A 26250-nucleotide genomic window follows, 5' to 3' on the forward strand; every position below is an offset into this window, starting at 1 on the left:
CAAAATCGAGCATTATCTTGTGTACGTCTGCAAGGTATAAAACAGCAAATTTGAAAACATGCTGCATTGCCACTAAGGTACTTTTGCATGGAATATTTTCACCCCTGCATTTCCTGATATAGAGGCTGTGCCCCCCCACTACTTACACTTTTGAACTCTAACATCACACTGTACTTGGAGTAAGGGGAGTACTCTGAGTTACTACAACCTATGACTTAGTATACATAGTCCCCTTTTCACAAGTTTGTCTTGCTGTTCTGAGGATCAAAACTGTAGACTTTGCACTTTTAGTTGGTTCATATTTTGTCTGGTTTTAGCACTCATGATTTGCAATAAACAATGACTTTCAAATGGGTCTTTCATATAAATAATGATTTAGATCAATATATCAGTTCTTACAGCCTATTTCAAGTAGGGCACCTGGATTTCTTCTGCCTTTTTAATGTTCTGACAGGATGGTGTGCACTTGTCAAGATCAGGTAAGAGACTTTTTAAAGTAGATATTTTGCAATATTTGATAAACACAAGGCAGAATTTTTGCCAGGTTGAAAATTTAACAGTTCACAGATAATAACATCTGATGCTAATTTGATGGTTGATAATGCTAAGAGCATTAATAGCAACATTTTATTGGAAAATTTGCTCCATTCTCTCAAGATTGATGTTATTATTGTTTGTGAAACATGGTTAAAGAACAGTGAATGGAAACCATTTCTGTGAGGGTATAAATGTTTTCACTGTAACAGACATTTTAACAAAAAATCAGGTGGAGCTGTTCTGATAGGGATTAAAGATAGGTACTACACCTGTAATTATTGCACATGCAGTGATAACAACAATACTATATATCGTGTAATTGTGACAATAAAGACAACAATGGAACGTATAACAATTGTTGGAGTATAAAGATAGCCAAAGTCAAGTGCTGATGACCTAGAGGTATTCATACATTTCTTACATGAAACACAGGAGGGAAGAATAATAGTGGCTGGGGACTTAAATTTGCCAGAAACAGAATGGAATAGTATTGATTCCTCAACATCAGTAAGGAAATTATTCAAAGCATATTTTTGGGAACAGCAATTACTTCAGATTGTATAAAAAAAAACTACCAGGGAATGGAACATACATGGAACATGGAAATTAATTACTGTTACTTCATGTCAAGTTTTACCACCATTGATATGCAGTGATCATGGGGTTATAAAGGTTGATTTGTTGCTAGATAATTCTGCCAAACTGAGATCTAAACCAATGCACAGAAGATTCCAACGGATTATATGGAAACAAAACAGTCACTGTGTAAAACTAATTAGAGTGATGCATTAAGTAGGAAAAATGCAAAAGGAATGTGGAATGCTTTGAAGAAGAAATTGATTGAATGCAAAAAATTAAAAAATGTTTAACATCAAGATCTAGGCACACAATGTCAGGAAGATATATTTCCATAAGAACGATATACTTGATTAAGGTGAAAGACAAAAAAATATAAGAAATAGAAAAGAGGTCAAACTACAACTTTGAAAACTGAAATAAACAGGCTGGACAAAGAAATTAAGCATAATGTGAGACAAGATCAAGAAAATTTTGAAGAAAATTTATATAAAAATCTTGTGTTAATGGGAAACCATGTTGTAGCTACATAGCACGAAGAAGGAATAAAGCCATACAAATTGATAAAGTGTGTGTAGATTCTAAAGTTTATTCTCAGACACAACAGATTATAAATATATTTGCAAAGTCTTAGGCAAAGCAGTTTGGCTCCACAAAGGAGGTGATACCGAAATCAAATCAGATTATACTGAAAAAGAACTATGTAAACTGGATCCAAACAAAGCCATGGAGGAGACAGAATTAGTAATACTAACCTGAGAACACTTTAGAAAGAACTTAAAATACTACTATATCTATTATGTATCAGTTCATATAATCACGGTGAGATTCCACAAGATTGGAGACATGCGCTTATTAAACCTGTTTTTAAGGGAAAGGAGAGTAGGACAAACTCAGAGTCATGCTGATCCTTATGTTGTGTAAAAATAATGGAGAAGGTAACATTGAATAAGTTATTTCAGAAATTGACAAGTTGGGACTTGAAACCATGTCAGCATGCATATGTTGAAAATCGATCTATTACCAGCTGTAACATGATGTTCTATAGCAATATAATAACAGCTATGAATGAAATGTTGTGTTGTGATGTAATTTATATAGATTTAACTTCAGCACTTGACAGGATCATACATAAAACACTGATCAATAAATTATAACAACTAGGTATTGATGTACTCTTGATAAGATGGATAGCTGTATGGCTTACAACTAGGACATGGCAAGTATCATATAGCAATTGGACAGGTGAAATTCTTGGCTATAGTCAGGGTGTCCCACAGGGCTCTGTTTTAGGTCCACACTTGTTTAGATTGTATCTTTCAGATCTATTTTTTTCATCAGAGGTGTTCTATAGTCTATATGCAGACAACTTGAAATTGGGTGAACTGATTACATGTGTTACAGTTAGGGCATGTCTGCAAAGAATTTGATTAAATTGACCATTTGGGCACAGGAGAATAATATGCTGCTAAATACATAAAACGCTAAGCATGTGAGATTTTGGAGACATAAACTGAAAGGTGAATATTTAATACAAGACATAGCGATTTAAACTATAGATTCATTTAAGGACTTGAATTAATGGGTAGATTCAGCTCTGAGTTTTTCAACAAATGGGATAATGATAGTTATAGAACTATAGTTAGTATAGAAATGTTGAAGTCATTGTTTGTTAGTTACATTAGACCCAAACCTGAGTATGGTATAACAGTATGGAAACCTTATAAGAAAACAAGCATGAGTAAACTGGAAAGAGTACAGCACAAATATACCAAGGGTATTCATGGATGTGAAAATTGATGTTATTATGAAAGACTAGAATATCTGAACTTGTACAGTGTCTCATATAGATATTTAAGAGGAGACCTTATTCAGGTGTATAGGGCATTTAGAGACACGTACCTCTGGGAATGTTTGGGGTTATCAAACAGTAGAAGAGAATCATCAGACAAGCTATGTAGACGATTCTATTGGAATTAGAAGTGGGACATTTAGAGACAAGTACCTCTGGGAATGTTTGGGGTTATCAAACAGTAGAAGAGAATCATCAGACAACCTATGTAGACGATTCTATTGGAATTAGAAGTGGGGCATTTAGAGACAAGTACCTCTGGGAATGTTTGGGGTTATCAAACAGTAGAAGAGAATCATCAGACAAGCTATGTAGACAATTCTATTGGAATTAGAAGTGGGGCATTTAGAGACAAGTACCTCTGGGAATGTTTGGGGTTATCAAACAGTAGAAGAGAATCATCAGACAAGCTATGTAGACGATTCTATTGGAATTAGAAGTGGGGCATTTAGAGACAAGTACCTCTGGGAATGTTTGGGGTTATCAAACAGTAGACAAGAATCATCAGACAATCTATGTAGACGATTCTATTGGAATTAGAAGTGGGGCATTTAGAGACAAGTACCTCTGGGAATGTTTGGGGTTATCAAACAGTAGAAGAGAATCATCAGACAACCTATGTAGACGATTCTATTGGAATTAGAAGTGGGGCAATTAGAGACAAGTACCTCTGGGAATGTTTGGGGTTATCAAACAGTAGAAGAGAATCATCAGACAACCTATGTAGACAATTCTATTGGAATTAGAAGTGGGGCATTTAGAGACAAGTACCTCTGGGAATGTTTGGGGTTATCAAACAGTAGAAGAGAATCATCAGACAACCTATGTAGACGATTCTATTGGAATTAGAAGTGGACTAAATGGTTCTCTGAGAGAACAGCCGATGCATGGAATAGACTACCAAATGACATTAAAGCAAGAACTAGGTTGGATATTTTTAATAACAGCCTGGATACTTATTATAGGAACAATTATTTTGGCAGGCTATAAGGCATTAATGCCCGTGCATGAAATATTATGGATGTATTTTTACATCTGATGAGTGCATACTGCTTTAGAATACTATGCTTCCATTTCTACTTATTTATCTCTTAGAGTCCCATCAAGGACTCCACTTTTAATATACACTGTGATAAATAACATCATCGCATTTGAACATTTTTTTCTTGAGAGTTCTTATCTGCCTTAGCTCTACCAGGCATGATAGAAGGTAAAAGCTAAAATGACAGCTACATCCAAAGCACCACTTTACCTTATCCCTCAGTGAATGAGCATGCTATTCAACTTCCTCAGGACGTACCTTGCTTAAAATCTCTCAATACTTTCTTTAGAAACGTAGTCCCCATTCTTTATTGACCATCACATTTAAAAATGCAAATATACCCCAAAACTGAATAAAATGGGTACCTGGTGACATAATGATCCTCAGTTCTGCACAACTATTGATAATGAACAGAGCATAGTAAAAATTCAGGATGCCAAATTAATTTAAATTGAACACATGGTAAGGGTATGTAATGTAAGAAGTCAGTATGCACTCAGTCATCAACCTTCAAACATCAAAATGTGGAACATTTCATAATGTAAAACAAATGAATAAAATGTGAAACACTTGCTGACAACTTCAACTAAAAAGCTCTTAGAGTGCTGCTTTATACTTGCAAACGTTATTTGATGAATTACTGTAACTTACTGTTATTTACCATGCAAATGTATTTAAGAAAATTGTTAACAATAAATGTGTCACAGACTCCTTCAGTGTTGAAAAGTGTGGAAGACAGAATTTTTAAGATTCAAAATAAGGCTTGATCCTCATAGTGAGGTACAGTTCAGAGGTATGCACATGCATAAAAACATTCTTTCTGCAAGTGACTTAAACCATCTGTAGCACCCAAGTTTATGTGTGTGTGTGTGTGTGTGTGTGTGTGTGTGTGTGTGTGTGCGGGGGGGGGGGGATGCCTCCAAAACACTCCAACACTCCAACTTCAACTTTGATACTCAATGACTTTGGAAGAAAATTGCTTTTCTATCCAAATCAAGATTTCCCTTTATTCTGAGTTAGCGCAACCTTGAATTTTGTACATTTTTAGAATTTAAGGTATGAGGGTTCCACATTGGGGGTGAAGAGATGTAATCCCCCCCTTGTAAAAATATATGTATTATATACATTAACAACAGCTTGTTTGCACCATATGGTTATGCATATTATTTCCAGTGGTGCTTAGTTTAGAGATTGTATAGTAACTTCCCAGATTGCATTGCTGACTTGAAAAGCACAAAGGTATGTTTGCATCTTAATATTGTGCTTTAACTTAAATGAAACAGGGAATCTTACATAATCAAATAGGCATTTTGCTGGTTGTGGAATAGCATCTTTGTATACTGCAGCACTGAGTTATGTTTTGTGCTTCTCTGCTTCCTATCATTGGATTAAATAAGCAACATACATTCTATATAAAATGCAAATATTTTTTTCTTAAGCAAATTGTTGGCTTTACTCAAGTTCCTTATGCTTGGTATCTTTTTGGCTTCATGTTACCAACTGAATTTCCTCTATTTAAAACATATACTTACCTCATTTTTCTTTAAATAACATAACACATTGCAAATATACGACGGGTTACTCATAGTATTTTTCCCTGACATGTTGCAATTAAAGAAATGTATTTATTTATCAATCTATTTATCTATCTCTCTATTTCTTTCTCTCTATCTGTGTATTTATTGAGCATTTGTTAATAGAGGTAGAGAACTGGTCCAGTAGACAATTTCCAGACTCAGCTCAGAAAATTGTTATAGCACTATTATTTAATATTGAGATGTTGATAATTTGGAGGTCATAGTGTGAAATGTTTGACTATGTATTACATATTAGGTATATGCACAAAGGGATTGTGTCCAGATCTGGGGATGTCACTGTTATTAAGCCAGTCATTAAACATAATGCCCTCTTTGGCCTCTTTGGCATGTAACTGTCCCAGACACATGCAACAACTGGAACACCAACAGAGATACCTTACTTAAAGGATACAAGGTCTAAACAATGTTTCCTACATTGCCCAACTCAAAGCTCTATCGCTATACATGGTATCCTACAGACTGCTAACAGGCAACCTGTGTCTGGCATACAAGGCATCCTCCGACTTAGTACCAATGAATTTATTGCACATCAGCAAGTCAAATAGCATCAGAAATACTCAGTGTAGGGATCTAATCCTCTTCTGAAACATCAACAGAATTGTTTGGAGGGACAGGTATATTTCACAGAGGATACCACTGCTGTGGAACAGAGTCTCCATCCACATAAAACAAACTTCATCTCTGTCCATTTTAAAATGCAACTTAGATGTATAAATGGGAAACCAAAACTGTACCCCAAGACTGCCCCCTGTACAACTAATGGACAGAGGCAGCTCCTAAATGCTTTATCCCATGTATGGCTTCCCTCAGATTATCAGTGATATGATCCCAGTTATTCATATTTGGGGTAATATATAATTATCAACTATGGGATGGATAAGAACAATTTATAATCAAACAGGATAGATTATTTCAAGCATAAAAAGAGAAACTGGCTAGGCTTAAAATGACTGACAAGGGCAGCTAGCCTAGTACTTAATATGAACCTATGAGCTCATTTTGCAGTAAATGATTTTGTCTTCCTGATGCCAGTTTATGGGGACACAGAGTGTATTATAGTGAAAAAAACATTTACTGTAGTCCTTTATCACCAGAATAGAGCATTTTCCTATTTTCTGACTGTTAATTCCAGCCATATCATCTTATTTTTCTATTGCTTTTCTTCCTTTGATTTTAACTCGTGACTGTCTGTTGCACACCATTTAGGGTACATTTGAATGTTGACTGAAACACTAACATAGCTATGTCTTTTTTCCTTTCAAAGTCGGGGTGGATTGGGATTACCCACTTTGAAGGGGTATTTCAGAGCTACTCGTTTAAGACTTCTATACATAGCACAAGCAGACAACTACAATTCAAAGTGGAAAAGGATGATTATGAAACAGAGAAACTCAAGAAATAAGGAGAAACTGAGATTTTGGATACAGACCTTCAAGGAAAATAACAATAATCATACAGAATATTATATTCATAAAGTAGCAGAAAGTAAGAACTAAATCAACATGGGAATGGAAAAAGGAGATTGTGCCAATAGGGATGACTGCAATTAGGGATGCAGACAATAGGAAAGAGGAGGCTGAAATTTATTGGAGAAAACTGGCAAGGGAACCAAGGTATTAGGAGCAAATAACTATAGTGGGAAAGATGATAGAATGGGAAGACGCCAAATATTTATCTGGACTGCAGGTTAGAGATTGCCTTACCTATCAGGGATTGATATCAGAGTATAGGCAAAGAGAAAGAAATAGGGGGAGTCCTAAATGAAAGACCAGCACTGGTACAGGTTTTAGTATAATCTAGAACAGAAGCTGCTATTAAAAAAAGAATAATTAGTAGAGCATGCAAAATATTGCATGATAACTATAAGAGTCAATATGAGGAGCTTAGAAAGGATTGGGAAGAGAGATTAAATAAGCAATTCACAAACAAACAATAGGAGGATATATGTATGTCTCCCAAATATGCAATAAAATCTAGAAGAGTTAGGATTCTTGTCTGGAAATGTTTACACAGATATTTTTATACCCCAGTAGACTCGAGAGAATTTTTCCTCAGGCAGACAGTAAATGTTGGAGGTGTGAAGGGGAAGAAAGAGGTAACTGGGAACATATTTGCTGGGAGTGCGGTGACTTGGCGAACTTTAAGGATTCCCTGCAGGATGCGCTGTTGGAGATGCTGGGTGAGCAGATTGGTCTGATGAGGGATATGATTCTTCTGAGCTATGATACAGAATGAGAATTGCGTAGACATGGTAAGGCCTTGCTGTGTCTAATAATGGTGGCCGCCAGAAAAGCAATTACTAGAAAATGGAAATCAAAATATAAACCAACTATACTGGAAGTTGTGAATATAGTAACAAAAACTACTGGAACTGAGATCTTTAGAAAAGGGTAGGAGCAAACTACATAGGAAAAATGGGAATTGTGGGAACAATACATACAAGGGAGGAATGAGGTTTAAAAGGCAGCAGGACTTGAACTATGTAATGTTTGAGTGAGAAAGATAGGGTAGATTATAAGTGATGTATAATGTTTGCAAATGGGAGTGTGTCAGTATAATTTGTGATGTAAAATGCTTGTGACTAGGATTGTGTCTGTGTGGTTTGTTTTCGTATATATAAATGTATGACTGCCTATGTAGTAAGTGATGGTTTAATAAAGATGTCTCTTGTTTAAAAAAAGGCAGGACTTGAATAATTTATGTAATATTGTTTAGGTTATGTGATATATAGCAATATATGTGAAGTATGATGTTCATTATGTTAGTGAAGTATAATGTTTATTATGTTAATATAGTTTGATTACTTTTATATGAATGCAAACTTGCCTATGTCACAAGTGATAATTCAATAAAGGTGTTTGAAAAAAAAAGACTGTAGTTCCAAATCAGAATTGCCAGCTGATGTCTGAAAAGGATCATCTCTGACAAATAGCTTATACTCCTAAAGATATTTTTATTGACCCTGCAGCTAGAATTCATCCCTTGGCCATAACTAATCTTCCCTTCCTCACTGACCTGTCTCAAACAAAAACAGTTTGAATAATGCCACAGAATGCTGGCATGAGTACAAGGAAGAAATGACTTGAAGCCTTACAGAAAATGCTGTGCTTTGAGTCTCTAGAATCAGGGTTAGGTAGGAAACTAATAGCATAATCATGTTTTCTTCGTGTATAGTGGTATTGGGATTTGGTTAAAAGAAAAGTAACTTGCTATCAGAAATACTTGACATGTTGAAGGAATTTTCCTTTTCACGTAATAGGAATGGCAAGCTTAAAACATTTGCTTTTGTTAAGGCTCATAACTGTAGCTCTAGGCCACATGATCCAGATGAGGTTTGATGAGGGTAACCGTGCTTGATAGCTCCAAATTAAGTATGTTGATTTAAGACTTAACATAAAAAAACAAAATAAATTGGACCCTCTGATTTGCACTGTATTGCCTCTTCACTGTCTAAATGCATACATGCCTATTCTAAAATTGACCCTTGTTTCTGTTTGTCTACAAACAACTACCCCTACCCCTTGAATAAGGGCCTGGATTTATCTGAACACTCAGGGTTACATGACATCACTACACTTCCCCAAGCATACAAAGATTAGAAGCATTGTCTCTGTTTTACATGTCTAATAGGCTCCTCTGAGGAGACCTATGTCTTGCCTTACCAGCAATCAGGGACCCAGTAGTCCAGGATCTCTTGTGCCTTCACTAATCAGTCTTAAAGATACCAAACAAGGGAGCTTAACCTGCTTTAGCAGATCAGTAAAACAAGATGCAAAGTCAGATTTGTTATTCAGTGTCTCCTTTACCTCTGGAATAGACTTCCCAAAGCAGTGTGATGGACTATCTTCCTTTAAATAAGACCTGGATAATTGGATGAGTATTCATGAATTCACCCTAGGGTTGATTGATCTAGCCCACCTTCAGACGGTAAAGAAAATAAATCCAAAAGGTGACAGGTGTTGAAGGTCTGTAGTCCAACCAAAAAGACAGAAATCGTGAAAAAAGATCCACAGACCATCAGGCAGTAAAATTAATAAAAATGATTTAATATAACACAGAGAATGTTAGAGCTTTCAGGTACTCAAATCCTTCCTCAGACATACAATAACAAACATACAATTCTTTTTAAACTAAATTGCTCCAATCAAAATAGACCATCAATAAAACAATTAATACTTAAGAATGTAAGGGCTACGCCTATTCAAAACAGGTTTTAAAGGCACCACACCAGTGAGATCTGGATAAATGCCTGTTGACATAGTAATGGCCATAAACCCCATGCTAATATATATGTAGTATCATTTCCATTACTAAAACCTATGTACCTGGTAAGCAGCACATCAGTCGCAACATGTGATGTGTATACTCAGGGGTGATACAACTGGGCACACAGGCCTGGCTACACACATTTATACCTAATGTTCCGAGATCACCATGTCTCCCCAGTGGTATGATGGAAAGCATAAGTCATAGCTGAGGGCACAATCACCTGTAATTGACATACTCATAACCTCCATGTACTCTTCCTTCAGCATGCCAATATCTGAGTGCATTGGCCACTTGCTTATGGACCTTTCCAAGTAGTACTGCCACTTGCGCACAACAGTATGGTTCCTCACAAGGGAACTTCATGTCTTCAGCATGTGTTCAATGGGGATCATCTGAAATGAGTGTCATTGCAGCCTGTGGCATATAGCCTACTCAGGTGATCTGTGCCTTGCATACGGGTCAATGTGTGACAGTTCTTGATTGTAAGTGCTGCTTATCTGTAATTGGCATAGTAAATGGATTAATCACTCTAAGAACATTAACCTAGTATGTGACATTAGTAATACATGCTGGTGTGAGAGATTTGTCTGGCAGACTTTAACACACCTTTGAAATGGAACCCTTGCTAATTGCAAGCAGAACACCTCAGTGCACCTCAGCACATGCCATCTGTATGGTTGGCTGGGCAACCATCATTTCACCACAGGGCTTCTGCCTGTATCCCTCTTGGACTGGGCCAATATGTGCTGATCATGTAAATAAGGGTATATGGTTGTCTACAATTGTGATGGCTGTAAGGCCTTTATGCTAGTGAAGTTCAACCATCCTATGGTTCAATAAGCCAATGTAAAATGCTCTAAAAGCCACATACACAAGCCTGGCTACATTTAGGATAGCACCACTTCCAATTGCTGCTTACAGGACATAGCATGGCACACACATTGTGCAAGTTCGCTGCATGTAGATTAGAACATTTACCTTTGTAATGGTGCACACTACAGATCACAGTACATGATGCATGCAACACACTTCATGTCTGATAGGCAATGAGGGATTCTCACTTGTTTGGCAGGGGGATACACACAAACACACACCCCAAGTGGCTTAGAGTGAGATTAAAACTCCTATCTAATCTTACACACTGTAGATCACAATACTTATCTTATGCACCATGGCTTAAGTCTGATGGTACAACAGCAGCTGGTAGTCTTAAGGTAGATGACATCATCAGACCTTGTAGAAGAGGGCAGTCTGGAAGCCAGCAGAAACTTACAGGGCCAAAAAGTGCAGAATAATTGCAATTTGATAGTCAATGAGGGAATCTCTGTTGTTTGGCAGGGGATACATGCACACATACACCAAGTGGCTTGCGCTGAGATTAGAACCCCTACTTATCTATTCTTATACACTATAGATCACAGGATTTATGGCACATACCATGGCTTAATCAGATGCTACATCGGCAGCTGGTAGTCTTAAGGTAGATGGCATCAGCAGGCCTTGTAGAAGTGGGCAGTTTGGAAGCCAGCAGCAACTTACAGGGCCAAAACATGCATAACTATTGGAGTTTGATAGTCATTGAGGGATTCTCAGTTGTTGGGCAGGGGGATACAAACACATACAGTGGCCTGCACTGAGATTAGAACCTCTACCAGTCTAGTTTTACACACTACAGATCACAACACTTATTGCATACACCGCGGCTTAAGTGAAATACAATGGCAGCTGGTAGTCTTAAGATAGATGACATCAGCAGGCCTTGTAGAAGTGGGCATTTTGGAAGCCAGCAGTAACTTACAGGGCCAAAAAGTGCAGAATCGGTATTCTCAGTTGTTTGGCAAGGGATACACACACACATATACTGAGTAGCTTGCACTGAGATTAGAACCCCTACTAATCTAGTCTTATACACTATAGATTACAGGATTTATTGCACACACCATGGCTTAATTAGATGCTACAATGGCAGCTGGTAGTCTTAAGGTAGATGGTATCATATACTCTAATAAATGTATGAATTCTTGATGGGACTTAGCCCATAACTGCGTGTATTATTGTCTGAAACTGAAGCTGCATGATTTTGATGTTGTCTAATATGTTTTATCTAACTGCATATTATACTTATCTCTTAATGATTCTATTGTTCCGAATGTATTTGTACTCTGCTTTCTGGAGCTTTTCACCCCGGGCCTCCACTGAAAATGGACATATATCCAGTTGGACTTTCCTGGTAAACAAATGTAAAATACATAAATCCATAAATAATGGCATCAGCAGGCCTTGCAGAAGTAGGCAGTTTGTAAGCCAGCAGCAACTTACATGGCCAAAAAGTACAGAACCATTGCAGTTTGATAGTCAATGAGAGATTCTTAGTTGTTTGGCAGGGGGATACACATATGTATTTATAGCTATATACATAGGTATAAATGTATTTGAAAATATATAGAGATAGATATACTATGTATGTGTGTGAGAGAGAGAGATAGAGAGATAATGGCAGATGGATATGTATACATATATGTATGTACGTATAGATATATTTATACATACCAGGTCATTTTGATCAAGGGGTAACATGATTACACTCAGTTTAATTAAGGGTACGGGCATGCCCAGTGGGACTGACAGTACTTACAAAGTGACTCCAGGCCACACGTACCTGCCCTCCAGTCCGGGATTTTGTGTGTTACAGACACTGACATCTGTCCTTGTTTCTGCAGCACTGCACTTCACTTCACTCAAAATGTCCATGGCATTCTCCAGCTGTCCAATGTTCTCCATGCTTACAACCCCTTTTGTCTGTCTACACTCCTGTACATGGAATTTTTCCCCATACACTGTGGACACTGGCACAGGGTCTAAACAGATGCCTGTCTGCTTGCTGGATTGCTCTACCTGCCTCATTTGCATGAGATTCATCTGCTTATGAGGTGATTTACATGCCACAGAAGTTTCCATGTTAGAGCTATAGGCTTTATTAAATTCCTCCGATAGTCTTTAAAACAGATGAGGGACTGGGTACTTATTTTTGTTTTTATTAGTGAATCTAAGAGGAGTATATGTTCAACTAGCCAAAGGCCTTGGTAAGTTTGATAAAAGCAGACGTTATTAAATAGCCTTTGTTTATATTTTGTAATGCATTATCATGATGGTATATGCATTGTCCACAAGTTTCTTTCAAACCAAAATCCATGTTGGCTTGGAGAGAGAGTGCCATTTGTTTTTGAAGGCATTCAGTAAGGTGATTGTAGAGTAATTTTTGAAAAAAAACAAGTTACCATCAGTTGTGTTCTCTCTCGCTTCATTAACAAACACATATTGCACCTACTGCCTCTTTCAGTTATTCTTTATGCAGACGAAGAGAATACAAGTCCAGTCCCTCCCACAACACTATTAAGAATGAGCTAGAAAAAGTCCTCTCTTTTTTCAGATTGGCTGCTTAAAAATAAGCTTCTATAAACAGTAAAAAGGCAAAATCCATGATGCCCATATTGCAAGAAAACCTGTCTTTAGTACTGTTGCTACCTTAGTATCTGGTTGGACTAACAACTGAATTTTCATTAACACATAGAGAAGACAAGGTAAAAAACAGCACTGTCATGTTTTGGGCTAGAAAAATTAATCACACTTTCTCTCTCTAAAATACATGATGGAAATAAGAAAAGTAGTTGTCTTTGTCTAGTTAGAATATGACCACTCAATGAGTCACTGCAGCACAAAAATCAGAAAGCAGTCTTCTATAAAATCTCTGTGAATAACACATGTTGATTCATTAATGTTAGCTCTACAAAAAACACTACTGCTCTCCACTTGCCAAGGCTAGCTGGTTACCTATCAAGCATAGGTCCATCCTGCTACTTGTTCCTATACTATTTAAGCTGCTTAAACAAAATTCTTCTCCATTTCTTACTGGTTGTTCTACATTGTGGATCTCTAGCTATAATCTATGGACCCCCCCTCTGATGAATTCTTACAAATCCCGCATGACAAACTCCATTGCACAGATCACAGCTTCTCTGTCCTTGCTCTCCACTTTTGGGAATATCTTCCATCTTACCTCAGTGATGTTGACTCCTAACCCATATTCCAGGAACAGCTCAAGAAATTTCTTAAACTCACAGAAAATTCATTCCAAAAAAATGTGTAACTTGAACCTTATCCCAGGAACTTCTACATCAAAGGTCACACAATAACTCTGTTTCACTTATATGCTAGACTGTAATGTACAGACGGGAATTTTAATTGATAGAATGCTAGGGGCTGCTGCAGGCTGTCATCCCTATAATGTTTCTCTCATATCGTCCTTTCTGTCTCTCATCTATATTGTTTTTCTCAAAAGAAAATACTGTTCTGCAAGGGTTCCATCTTTCTGTTTTCCATCCGTTTATATTATTGAACATTATGTAGGTAACTTTTTTGCATAGTTTAACTCAGTATTTTTCATTCTTTTTTAGTAAACCCAGGCTGAGCCTGGAAAAAAATAAACACAGCCAAAATTAAGTTCAGATCAGGCTTAAAGCTATCAGGCCAGCTAGGTCTCAGGCTAAGCAACAACCAGATGTTATTCACTACTTTCTGGATGTTCTTGAAGTTATATTTGTAAGTTAAACAGTCTATTTCCCATTCCTGATTTCAGCTAAGTACTGCTTTTCTTTAAAAAAATCTTGTTTACTCTCTCGCAGAAGTCAAAAAGCATGAAACCTTTTTTGTAAACTTATATTGTTCACGAAAACTGATAAGAACAAAAAAAATACTATAAATTTAGAATGGACTGGTTAAAATTATCATGGTATGTGATAGAAAATATATATTATTTTATTGAACATTATTGTTTTCTTTTTAAGGTAATAACTAAAACTTTTTTTTTTATTTAGAAAACATCAGCATAGGATTGATCACTGGGACTCGCCTGATTTGAGTTCTATTTATTGAAAGATTGCCCACATCATAAATATCACAAAATACATTTAATCAAACATATAAAATATTAAAAAACAATAATAAATTGTAGGAGAACAAGCCTCTGCATACACAACAGATTTGTGTCTCCATACCCTAGCACATACATAATTTATACTTAGGTAAACACAGAGAAAAGGACTTGAGAATTAATAGTCATCTGGAGGCAAACAAATGGGGGCAACCACATAAATTCAGTTGCTCTCACTGTTTTGTCCTTGTACTATTTCCATTAAAACCAATAGTGTTATACATACCTCTCAAATGTCCAGAGTTTTGCAGAATGTCTGGATTTTTGCCTCATATTTTTGATCTGGTCCTCATAAAATATGAGCTTTTCTGGCAAATTACTGAAGACTGAAGTCATTAAATAATGGCATACATTTGAGTTTCAGACTTTATATCCTTCAGAAAATGCATGCTAATATAAATCCTGTTATTTTACCAACTTTCTACATTTGTCAGAGCAATATTTAAAATCTGTCCCTATTTTTGGGCCTGTGTCCCCCTAACTGTTTTAGGCTTTGTCCTGATTTTTTTGTAGTAAGAGGTTGAGAGGTATGGTGCTATAGTATTCATGGAAGAACAAGAATTAAAGGATACATAGTCTTTAATGAATAGGGTATTCTGCAAGTTGGACTCATTTATTTCGATTTCCATCACCAATCCTACAATTTGGTGTCCTATAACTGGATTCTTTTACTGATGAATTAATTTACTTGTTTGTTTGTACAGCTGGTTCTATTTCCTGTAGGCTATTCAAAATTTACATTAAGTAAATTAGGAAGGTAATTGGCTGATTTTTGCTGCCCATGGTATAATAGTCAATAACACATATCCTTTACATTATATTGATAATTATTTACTCATTACAAAGTATTATTCTACACACTTTAGTACATTAATCCAGCAATAAATAATATTATCAGTTTATTTAGCATAATTTGTGAATGTGCTCTTATGAAAAAATGTAACAGCTTTACAGCTTTGTTTAATCTTTGATATCCAAATGCCAAGTATGTTGTATTCCTTATAGATAAAACAGTTCAGAAGTGTTTTGAGAAAGCAGCAATGTAGTCCATTAAAAAGTGTCATTATAATTATAATAACATCACCTCTAACAACAGGATTTAATGATTGTCCTAATGAGGTACACTATAAGTGTAAGCACTGTGGGAAGTCCAGCTGCAGAACATAGATTATGGTTTACAAAGATTCAGAGTGGTACCTTCGCAGAAACTGTGCCTGTAATGGACTATCAGATACAAATACTGTAGTCAGAATAATCCTAATATGAAGAAGATATTCTGTTCCAGTAAAACTCTATATATTCTTATTTGTGCACATAGGCTTAGAATCTCTGTTTCTCAGCCCCAGGCCTGGGATTAAATGTCAGCCTCTGGGCACTGTCTATGAGGAATTTTGTATGGTCTCCCCATGTATATGTTGATTTTCTTTGGATGCTCTTATTTCCTCCCATGTTCTCAAAATATGCAAATCAAGCTAAATGCCAAAAAGTGTATAGTCATCCCCTTTGGCAAAAACAAAGTGCCCACAAATTACCACATAGGTGGTAATCCATTAAGTACAGAAGAAGTAATTAGGGACCTGGGGACCCAAGTTGATAGCAATCTCTCATTTGACAACCACGTGGCCAAAGTGGTTAGAAAAACATTTTATATAGCCCACCTAATCATGAAAGGATTCACATCTAGATCAGGGGAGGTCATCGTGCCTCTTTACTCATCCCTCATCAGGCCCATAATTGAGTACAATGCCCCTTTTGGGATGTAGCTTACCAGACACCTGCAGCAACTGGAAAGACCCCAAAAGTACCTCACCAAGAGGATCAAAGGGCTCAAACAGATGCCATATGCTGCCCGGTTAAAGAAACTCCAGCTCTACTCAGTGGCATACCGCCTGTTCAGAGGCGATCTGTGCCTGACATATAAAGCCATGTCCAACCCGGAATTAATGGACATGCTGCACCTCAGAAAATCCAAATCCCATCAAGCTACGTGCTCGAGAGACTTGAACCTCAGCACTGAAATAAATAGGACATGCTGGAGGGACAGATTCATAACCCAGAGGCTCCCTTCACTCTGGAATAAAATCCCAGTCCAGGTTAGGCAAAGTCCCTCACTGACTCTCTTCAAGAGGAATCTTGATGAGTGGATGGGAGATCGTAGGTTTACACCGGGTATCACTTATGTGTCACTGTTAGACAGAGGCACAGTATACTAACCTCGAAAAAGGGCATAGCAAAATAAATTTAAAATGGGTGGCGAAAGCCAAACACATTCTGGCTAGGCTTATAAATGCCCTAGGGCAGATAGCCTAGTATGAACCTATGAACCTATGAACCTATGCTAATTGATTGACTACAATAAATTGTTCATGTTGTATTTACCCATACCCTAAGTCATACCTATAATGCATTTGAAAAGGATCTCTGAAGGACCAGGCCACTCTCTTGGCAAACAAGTCAGGTGATTAACATTAAATGAAAAGTCCATACTTTTATATAGTTATCTAGTCTATATTTTGAGGTAGAAATCTAAAAACTGCCACCTGAAGTGGATTGCTAACTGCAAAGACTGAATCTACAGTGAACTTACTGTTCTAGTTATCCTTGTACACCCGATTTTGTGGCCATCTTCAGGCATACTGTGATGCATAAATATATAATAGCCTCCAAATTTATGACATAAGCTTGTCCAGAACAGGCATGTTATAGATCACACTTACATATACCATAATAGCCAAGAAGAAAGAAAAAGTTTAAACATGCCTCCATGGATCCAGAGCATCTTCTTTTTAAGAGCTTGAACTCTCTTTAGATAAACATAGCTGACCACTAACCTGTAAAAAGGAGACAGATGCTTCCAGTCATGAATCATGTCAGCATTTCACTACAAAGTCTCAGCAATATTCAGAAAAAAGTATACTGATAAATGTATCCCAATTAAAGAAAGAAAAGTTAACACCTAATAACCATTATTTCCATCAACTGTTTCTTGATGTCTCTAAAATTAAGTCCTGAGTTACCTCAGTGGAAATGCACTGGATAAAGTAGGAAGACTTAAAAAAAATTAGCTAGCATTCTATCAGCAAAAATATCTACAAGGTCTCTAGTACAAGTAAACAACTTTAGGCCAAGTTAACAGACTTAGATACAAGATTTAGAAAGAAAAACTTGATACTGGAAGGTCTCACTGAAACAGTTTTTCCAAAGAATCTAAAGGACGTTGCACAAGACATCCTAAACCAATATGTTGGGTTTTCTAATGTTGCTCTGATCTATGCCTTACAGAGAGAGAGAGAGAGAGAGAGAGTACCTAGAGTTCTATAGCCTTCAACTACATTAGAAGAGCAGCCCATGTTGGTATTTACATGACGCACTCCCAAGACTGCTTAGACATCCTGGACTTCAGAAGAATGAGGTATTTTAAATAAAAGGATTAGTCTGTACAGGCAGGCTATTAAACCAGAGGAACATTAGTAGCCTACCACAATACCCACATTGTAGGTACTCATTAATATGACTAATTTATACACAGTTTTCACGCTTTCCAATGAGAGCTTAAGGGGCCAAAGTGGGAGTGTATTTACAAGTGGCCATTCTTTCATTCAGAACATGGTTAAAGAAGGTCAGGGAGGTACTTTGCTTTACATCCAAAGGAAGTATACTCCATAAAATAAGGATTCTATGGGATACGTATCTATTTTACCAGCAGGCTCTGCTTATGTTTCAGTGGAATTCAATTTCTTCTGAATGGGTGTTGTGGGTATTTTTATTAGTTTGTAGATGTGCAGGAGGTCACATGGGACTGGATCCTTTTTTAGGCTTTTTGGCTGGACAGAGAGCACTGCTCAAAAGTTTGTAAAATACAGAAAAAATACAAAGCACTTTAGGGTGGCCTAGGTTACTCAAAGAAGGTATGCACATGACTATCTTGGTGAGAAAATGCTGCAGTCTCTCAAACATGCTTCGACAAGTATATACTAAGAGGAACATTATACTCTAATATAGGCCTGATGAGGAAAGAGTAGAGAGGGATGATAACTTCTTTAGGTCTGGAATAATTATCCCATTTGATTAGTATGGCAAGGTAAAAAAGATTTCCTAGCAATAGTGGCTACATGGTAATTGAAGGACAGTTTGTTGTCAACAAAATTGCACAGGTTCTAAATAAATGAGTCAACTTTCAAAGGGATGTCACCTATGTGGTAGGTGCATGGGTGATCAGTTTTGCCTAAGGACAAAGCGTTCGATTTCTTGACATTTACTTTTAAGCCATAGTCCAGGCACCACTTAGTGATGTATGTTAGTCCTTCCTGAAGAATCTGGAAGTCAGATGGGGTGTTAATAAAAACTCCAAGTTTGCAGTTATCTCCAAACTTAGTCAGTCACAGACCTTTGATATCACCCTTGACATCAAAATAGTAAATACCAAAGAGAAGTGGTTCTAGGACTGACTCCTGGAGTATACTTCTTGTAACGTCTCTTTTTAAAGACAGTGTTCCTCCCACTCTAATAGATTGAGTCTTATCATTTAACCAGTTTGCTCTCCAGTGGATAACATACCGATTTACATTTAGCTTGATTAGTTTGTCAATAATGCCAAAATGTTGGGTGGTAAAAAGGCTTTGGCCAGGTCCAGGTAGGCAGTGTGAACTGATTTCCCTGAGTGTAATGCATCATTGGCATATTCAAAGAAACCCACCAGAGTTAGGAGGCAGGTTCTGCCTTTAACAAACTAAGTCTGTCTTGTGTCTGGGGCATGTTGACTGCCTATGTCCTTCTTAATAGGTTCCATAATCTCCCTTTGTGGAGTGGGATGAATACCACAGTTCTCCATCCTTTGGCAAGAATCCAGTGGAGAAGCTGAGACTGAATTGTCTTAGTAGTGGGACCATCTGACAGTGTCTGGTGCCAGAAACATAGTAAGTGTGAAATGAGGGGAAGCCACCCTGTGTGCAAGGTGTTAATGTAAGTGATCAACAGAAACAGATTGGTCTGTATTACATTCATTTCTCTACTGTCATTTTTGAATGTCAGTGTGGAAATACTGTTTTTGCAGTCAGGACTGAAGCAAAGCAGTTGCTTCAGTGTTTTGTGTGTGTGGTGCAACTTTTAGCAAAAAATAACCCAAGTAATTAGTGAACAGTGGACAGGTGATGTGGACAGGAACTTAAATGCTACCTAAATAGGAGCACTCAAGTAAATTAATTACTTTATATTAAATTGTCACCTCATCAAAACTAGTGTAAGCTACTATAGTTTGAATTGCTGACATTGCATACTGAAAATATTTCATTTTGTGAAAGAAAGAGGACAGTACTCTAGACTTATGATGGGTTAGCTTCATATAAGCTGTTTGCCAATATTTAAAATTAGACAGACCAAACAATCTGTTCTCTCTTTTATTTTAAAGGGAAACAAGTTAATGACAGGGCAACACTTCTACATGTTGTTCTAAGCTATTATATAACACATTTTAAGTTTTCCTTGTGTAACCTGTAGAACACTCAAAATCCAACGATATTTTATCAACATCAAGGGCAATAGTATCTCTACTGCCAATAATACCTCTGAAAAGCAACATTACAACAGAGGAGGTAATTAAGGCCAGTGCTGAACAAAAGAAATGATGTACTCTTTTCTTTGCGGTTTCACAGCCCACTTTGACCATACTTTCTTGGTTATCTTGGCTCTGGTACAAGGCAAACTGTACTAGACAATTATTACAAATGACATCAGTGATCGGTAACGTACTCATTTCAAACCTGGTGCTAAAATGAAACTAATGCACTTCTTTAAGAGAACTCAGCCTATTTTACTTATTAATTGACATGCTAAAATTCTTCTCCCCATTTAGAAGGAGATTTATATCATTTGTTCACAGAATGAAATCTCAGTTTTTGTCTGGCTTCATACCTTTCATTGACACACAAGTTAAAACACTGACCAAGGATTTTACCCTTCACTTAACTCATAAGTCTACAATGACAGTATGTATAATTGTTGCTTTAGATTTCTCAAAAAACAACTGTGTCTTTATCCCCTTCTAAACATGGTTTTGAAAATCTCAACATTCTTCCTTTTTAAATAGTTGCCTCCTATTTATATATGAATCATTCCACTAAGCTTTCTGTTAATGATCTTCTTTCAAGCCTGGTCAATTATCAATAGTAGAACTTATTAAGGCCATCTCTTCTTTTCATATTGCTATAATGTTTACTTAGAGACATTGTTTCATTATTGCCTTAGTATCAATAGTATTTCTGATCTGTCCACTAGTACCTAACATATTATTTTTGTTATTCTTGCATATGACATTTTTATCATACTTATCTTATCCTCCTGTGTGTATAACAGCTCTCATACAGACAATATTTTCTTTTAGTATTTTAATAACAAACAATATAAATAAACCAGTTATATTTATTTTACCTTCTAAGGCCACTCAATATACTTTAATAAAAGAGGTATGACATTGGACCTAGGAGATATATTCTTGTCCTCAGAAGTAAAATAAAATATTGTAAAAATAAATTTAGATCTAAATAAATGGTAGACATTGATTTCAAGACTTTGAATACTTCCTTAAAATAATCATATGAGATTGTGCTATTACTCAAAATGCTTTATATAAGTATTTAGTGCTCTGGAAAAATAAGAAACCAAAAAAGTATTGCATGTCAGTTAATTGTCTTTGAGTACATATCAGAAAGTTGAAAGTAATTGCATTTTAGAATTAAAGAGAGAAGAAATACATTGGAAGGAGTAGCAGTTCAAAGTTAAGAACATGAGAATATGGAAACTAGTAGTTCAAAATACAGTGAAGCAAAGTGCAACATTGCTGTTTTGCAAAAAGCACAAGAATGTTGTGATGTAATGTAGGGGTATAAATGAAGATGCTGATTGTGTGTGTGTGTGTGTGTGTGTGTGTGTGTGTGTGTGTGTGTGTGTGTGTGTGTGTGTGTGTGTGTGTGTAGTGTTTTTTATAGATTTTGGAATACACACACACATACACACGCACACACACGCACGCACACACACACACACGTGCACGCGTATGTGTGTGAAGCTCAAATTTAAATAGAATGCATTTGGTCTCACTAAAATAATGAACACCTTGCCTCAAGTTCAGAAAATTATAGTCAGAAGATTGCAAACTGATATTTGTCCAAGATTAGTATTTGCTGTTAGATCTCTGTTACATTTGCAATATGTATAATTGCAAAACCTTTAGAAAACAAAAATAATTTGTGATTCTGAAACAAAATCGAGCATTATCTTGTGTACGTCTGCAAGGTATAAAACAGCAAATTTGAAAACATGCTGCATTGCCACTAAGGTACTTTTGCATGGAATATTTTCACCCCTGCATTTCCTGATATAGAGGCTGTGCCCCGCCCCCCACTACTTACACTTTTGAACTCTAACATCACACTGTACTTGGAGTAAGGAGAGTACTCTGAGTTACTACAACCTATGACTTAGTATACATAGTCCCCTTTTCACAAGTTTGTCTTGCTGTTCTGAGGATCAAAACTGTAGACTTTGCACTTTTAGTTGGATCATATTTTGTCTGGTTTTAGCACTCATGATTTGCAATAAACAATGACTTTCAAATGGGTCTTTCATATAAATAATGATTTAGATCAATATATCAGTTCTTACAGCCTATTTCAAGTAGGGCACCTGGATTTCTTCTGCCTTTTTAATGTTCTGACAGGATGGTGTGCACTTGTCAAGATCAGGTAAGAGACTTTTTAAAGTAGATATTTTGCAATATTTGATAAACACAAGGCAGAATTTTTGCCAGGTTGAAAATTTAACAGTTCACAGATAATAACATCTGATGCTAATTTGATGGTTGATAATGCTAAGAGCATTAATAGCAACATTTTATTGGAAAATTTGCTCCATTCTCTCAAGATTGATGTTATTATTGTTTGTGAAACATGGTTAAAGAACAGTGAATGGAAACCATTTCTGTGAGGGTATAAATGTTTTCACTGTAACAGACATTTTAACAAAAAATCAGGTGGAGCTGTTCTGATAGGGATTAAAGATAGGTACTACACCTGTAATTATTGCACATGCAGTGATAACAACAATACTATAGATCGTGTAATTGTGACAATAAAGACAACAATGGAATGTATAACAATTATTGGAGTATAAAGATAGCCAAAGTCAAGTGCTGATGACCTAGAGGTATTCATACATTTCTTACATGAAACACAGGAGGGAAGAATAATAGTGGCTGGGGACTTAAATTTGCCAGAAACAGAATGGAATAGTATTGATTCCTCAACATCAGTAAGGAAATTATTCAAAGCATATGTTTGGGAACAGCAATTACTTCAGATTGTATAAAAAAAAACTACCAGGGAATGGAACATACTAAAGAAATTAATTACTGTTACTTCATGTCAAGTTTTACCACCATTGATATGCAGTGATCATGGGGTTATAAAGGTTGATTTGTTGCTAGATAATTCTGCCAAACTGAGATCTAAACCAATGCACAGAAGATCAGAAGATTCCAACGGATTATATGGAAACAAAACAGTCACTGTGTAAAACTAATTAGAGTGATGCATTAAGTAGGAAAAATGCAAAAGGAATGTGGAATGCTTTGAAGAAGAAATTGATTGAATGCAAAAAATTAAAAAATGTTTAACATCAAGATCTAGGCACACAATGTCAGGAAGATATATTTCCATAAGAACGATATACTTGATTAAGGTGAAAGACAAAAATATATAAGAAATAGAAAAGAGGTCAAACTACAACTTTGAAAACTGAAATAAACAGGCTGGACAAAGAAATTAAGCATAATGTGAGACAAGATCAAGAACATTTTGAAGAAAATTTATATAAAGATCTTGTGTTAATGGGAAACCATGTTGTAGCTACATAGCATGAAGAAGGAATAAAGCCATACAAATTGATAAAGTGTGTGTAGATTCTAAAGTTTATTCTCAGACACAACAGATTATAAATATATTTGCAAAGTCTTAGGCAAAGCAGTTTGGCTCCACAAAGGAGGTGATACCGAAATCAAATCAGATTATACTGAAAAAGAACTATGTAAACTGGATCCAAACAAAGCCATGGAGGAGACAGAATTAGTAATACTAACCTGAGAACACTTTAGCAAGAACTTAAAATACTACTATATCTATTATGTATCAGTTCTTATAATCACGGTGAGATTCCTCAAGATTGGAGACATGCGCTTATTAAACCTGTTTTTAAGGGAAAGGAGAGTAGGACAAACTCAGAGTCATGCTGATCCTTATGTTGTGGAAAAATAATGGAGAAGGTAACATTGAATAAGTTATTTCAGAAATTGAAAAGTTGGGACTTGAAACCATGTCAGCATGCATATGTTGAAAATCGATCTATTACCAGCTGTAACATGATGTTCTATAGCAATATAATAACAGCTATGAATGAAATGTTGTGTTGTGATGTCATTTATATAGATTTAACTTCAGCACTTGACAGGATAATACATAAAACACTGATCAATAAATTATAACAGCTAGGTATTGATGTACTCTTGATAAGATGGATAGCTGTATGGCTTACAACTAGGACATGGCAAGTATCATATAGCAATTGGACAGGTGAAATTCTTGGCTATAGTCAGGGTGTCCCACAGGGCTCTGTTTTAGGTCCACACTTGTTTAGATTGTATCTTTCAGATCTATTTTTTTCATCAGAGGTGTTCTATAGTCTATATGCAGACAACCTGAAATTGGGTGAACTGATTACATGTGTTACAGTTAGGGCATGTCTGCAAAGAATTTGATTAAATTGACCATTTGGGCACAGGAGAATAATATGCTGCTAAATACATAAAACGCTAAGCATGTGAGATTTTGGAGACATAAACTGAAAGGTGAATATTTAATACAAGACATAGCGATTTAAACTATAGATTCATTTAAGGACTTGAATTAATGGGTAGATTCAGCTCTGAGTTTTTCAACAAATGGGATAATGATAGTTATAGAACTATAGTTAGTATAGAAATGTTGAAGTCATTGTTTGTTAGTTACATTAGACCCAAACCTGAGTATGGTATAACAGTATGGAAACCTTATAAGAAAACAAGCATGAGTAAACTGGAAAGAGTACAGCACAAATATACCAAGGGTATTCATGGATGTGAAAATTGATGTTATTATGAAAGACTAGAATATCTGAACTTGTACAGTGTCTCATATAGATATTTAAGAGGAGACCTTATTCAGGTGTATAGGGCATTTAGAGACAAGTACCTCTGGGAATGTTTGGGGTTATCAAACAGTAGAAGAGAATCATCAGACAAGCTATGTAGACGATTCTATTGGAATTAGAAGTGGGACATTTAGAGACAAGTACCTCTGGGAATGTTTGGGGTTATCAAACAGTAGAAGAGAATCATCAGACAACCTATGTAGATGATTCTATTGGAATTAGAAGTGGGGCATTTAGAGACAAGTACCTATGGGAATGTTTGGGGTTATCAAACAGTAGAAGAGAATCATCAGACAAGCTATGTAGACAATTCTATTGGAATTAGAAGTGGGGCATTTAGAGACAAGTACCTCTGGGAATGTTTGGGGTTATCAAACAGTAGAAGAGAATCATCAGACAACCTATGTAGACGATTCTATTGGAATTAGAAGTGGGGCATTTAGAGACAAGTACCTCTGGGAATGTTTGGGGTTATCAAACAGTAGACGAGAATCATCAGACAATCTATGTAGACGATTCTATTGGAATTAGAAGTGGGGCATTTAGAGACAAGTACCTCTGGGAATGTTTGGGGTTATCAAACAGTAGAAGAGAATCATCAGACAACCTATGTAGATGATTCTATTGGAATTAGAAGTGGGGCAATTAGAGACAAGTACCTCTGGGAATGTTTGGGGTTATCAAACAGTAGAAGAGAATCATCAGACAACCTATGTAGACGATTCTATTGGAATTAGAAGTGGACTAAATGGTTCTCTGAGAGAACAGCCGATGCATGGAATAGACTACCAAATGACATTAAAGCAAGAACTAGGTTGGATATTTTTAATAACAGCCTGGATACTTATTATAGGAACAATTATTTTGGCAGGCTATAAGGCATTAATGCCCGTGCATGAAATATTATGGATGTATTTTTACATATGATGAGTGCATACTGCTTTAGAATACTATGCTTCCATTTCTACTTATTTATCTCTTAGAGTCCCATCAAGGACTCCACTTTTAATATACACTGTGATAAATAACGTCATCGCATTTGAACATTTTTTTCTTGAGAGTTCTTATCTGCCTTAGCTCTACCAGGCATGATAGAAGGTAAAAGCTAAAATGACAGCTACATCCAAAGTACCACTTTACCTTATCCCTC

The sequence above is a fragment of the Protopterus annectens genome, chromosome 7.part0 (genome assembly GCF_019279795.1).
Source record: "Protopterus annectens isolate FY-2018-M chromosome 7.part0, PAN1.0, whole genome shotgun sequence".
In the NCBI taxonomy this organism is placed as follows: Eukaryota; Metazoa; Chordata; order Ceratodontiformes; family Protopteridae; genus Protopterus; species Protopterus annectens.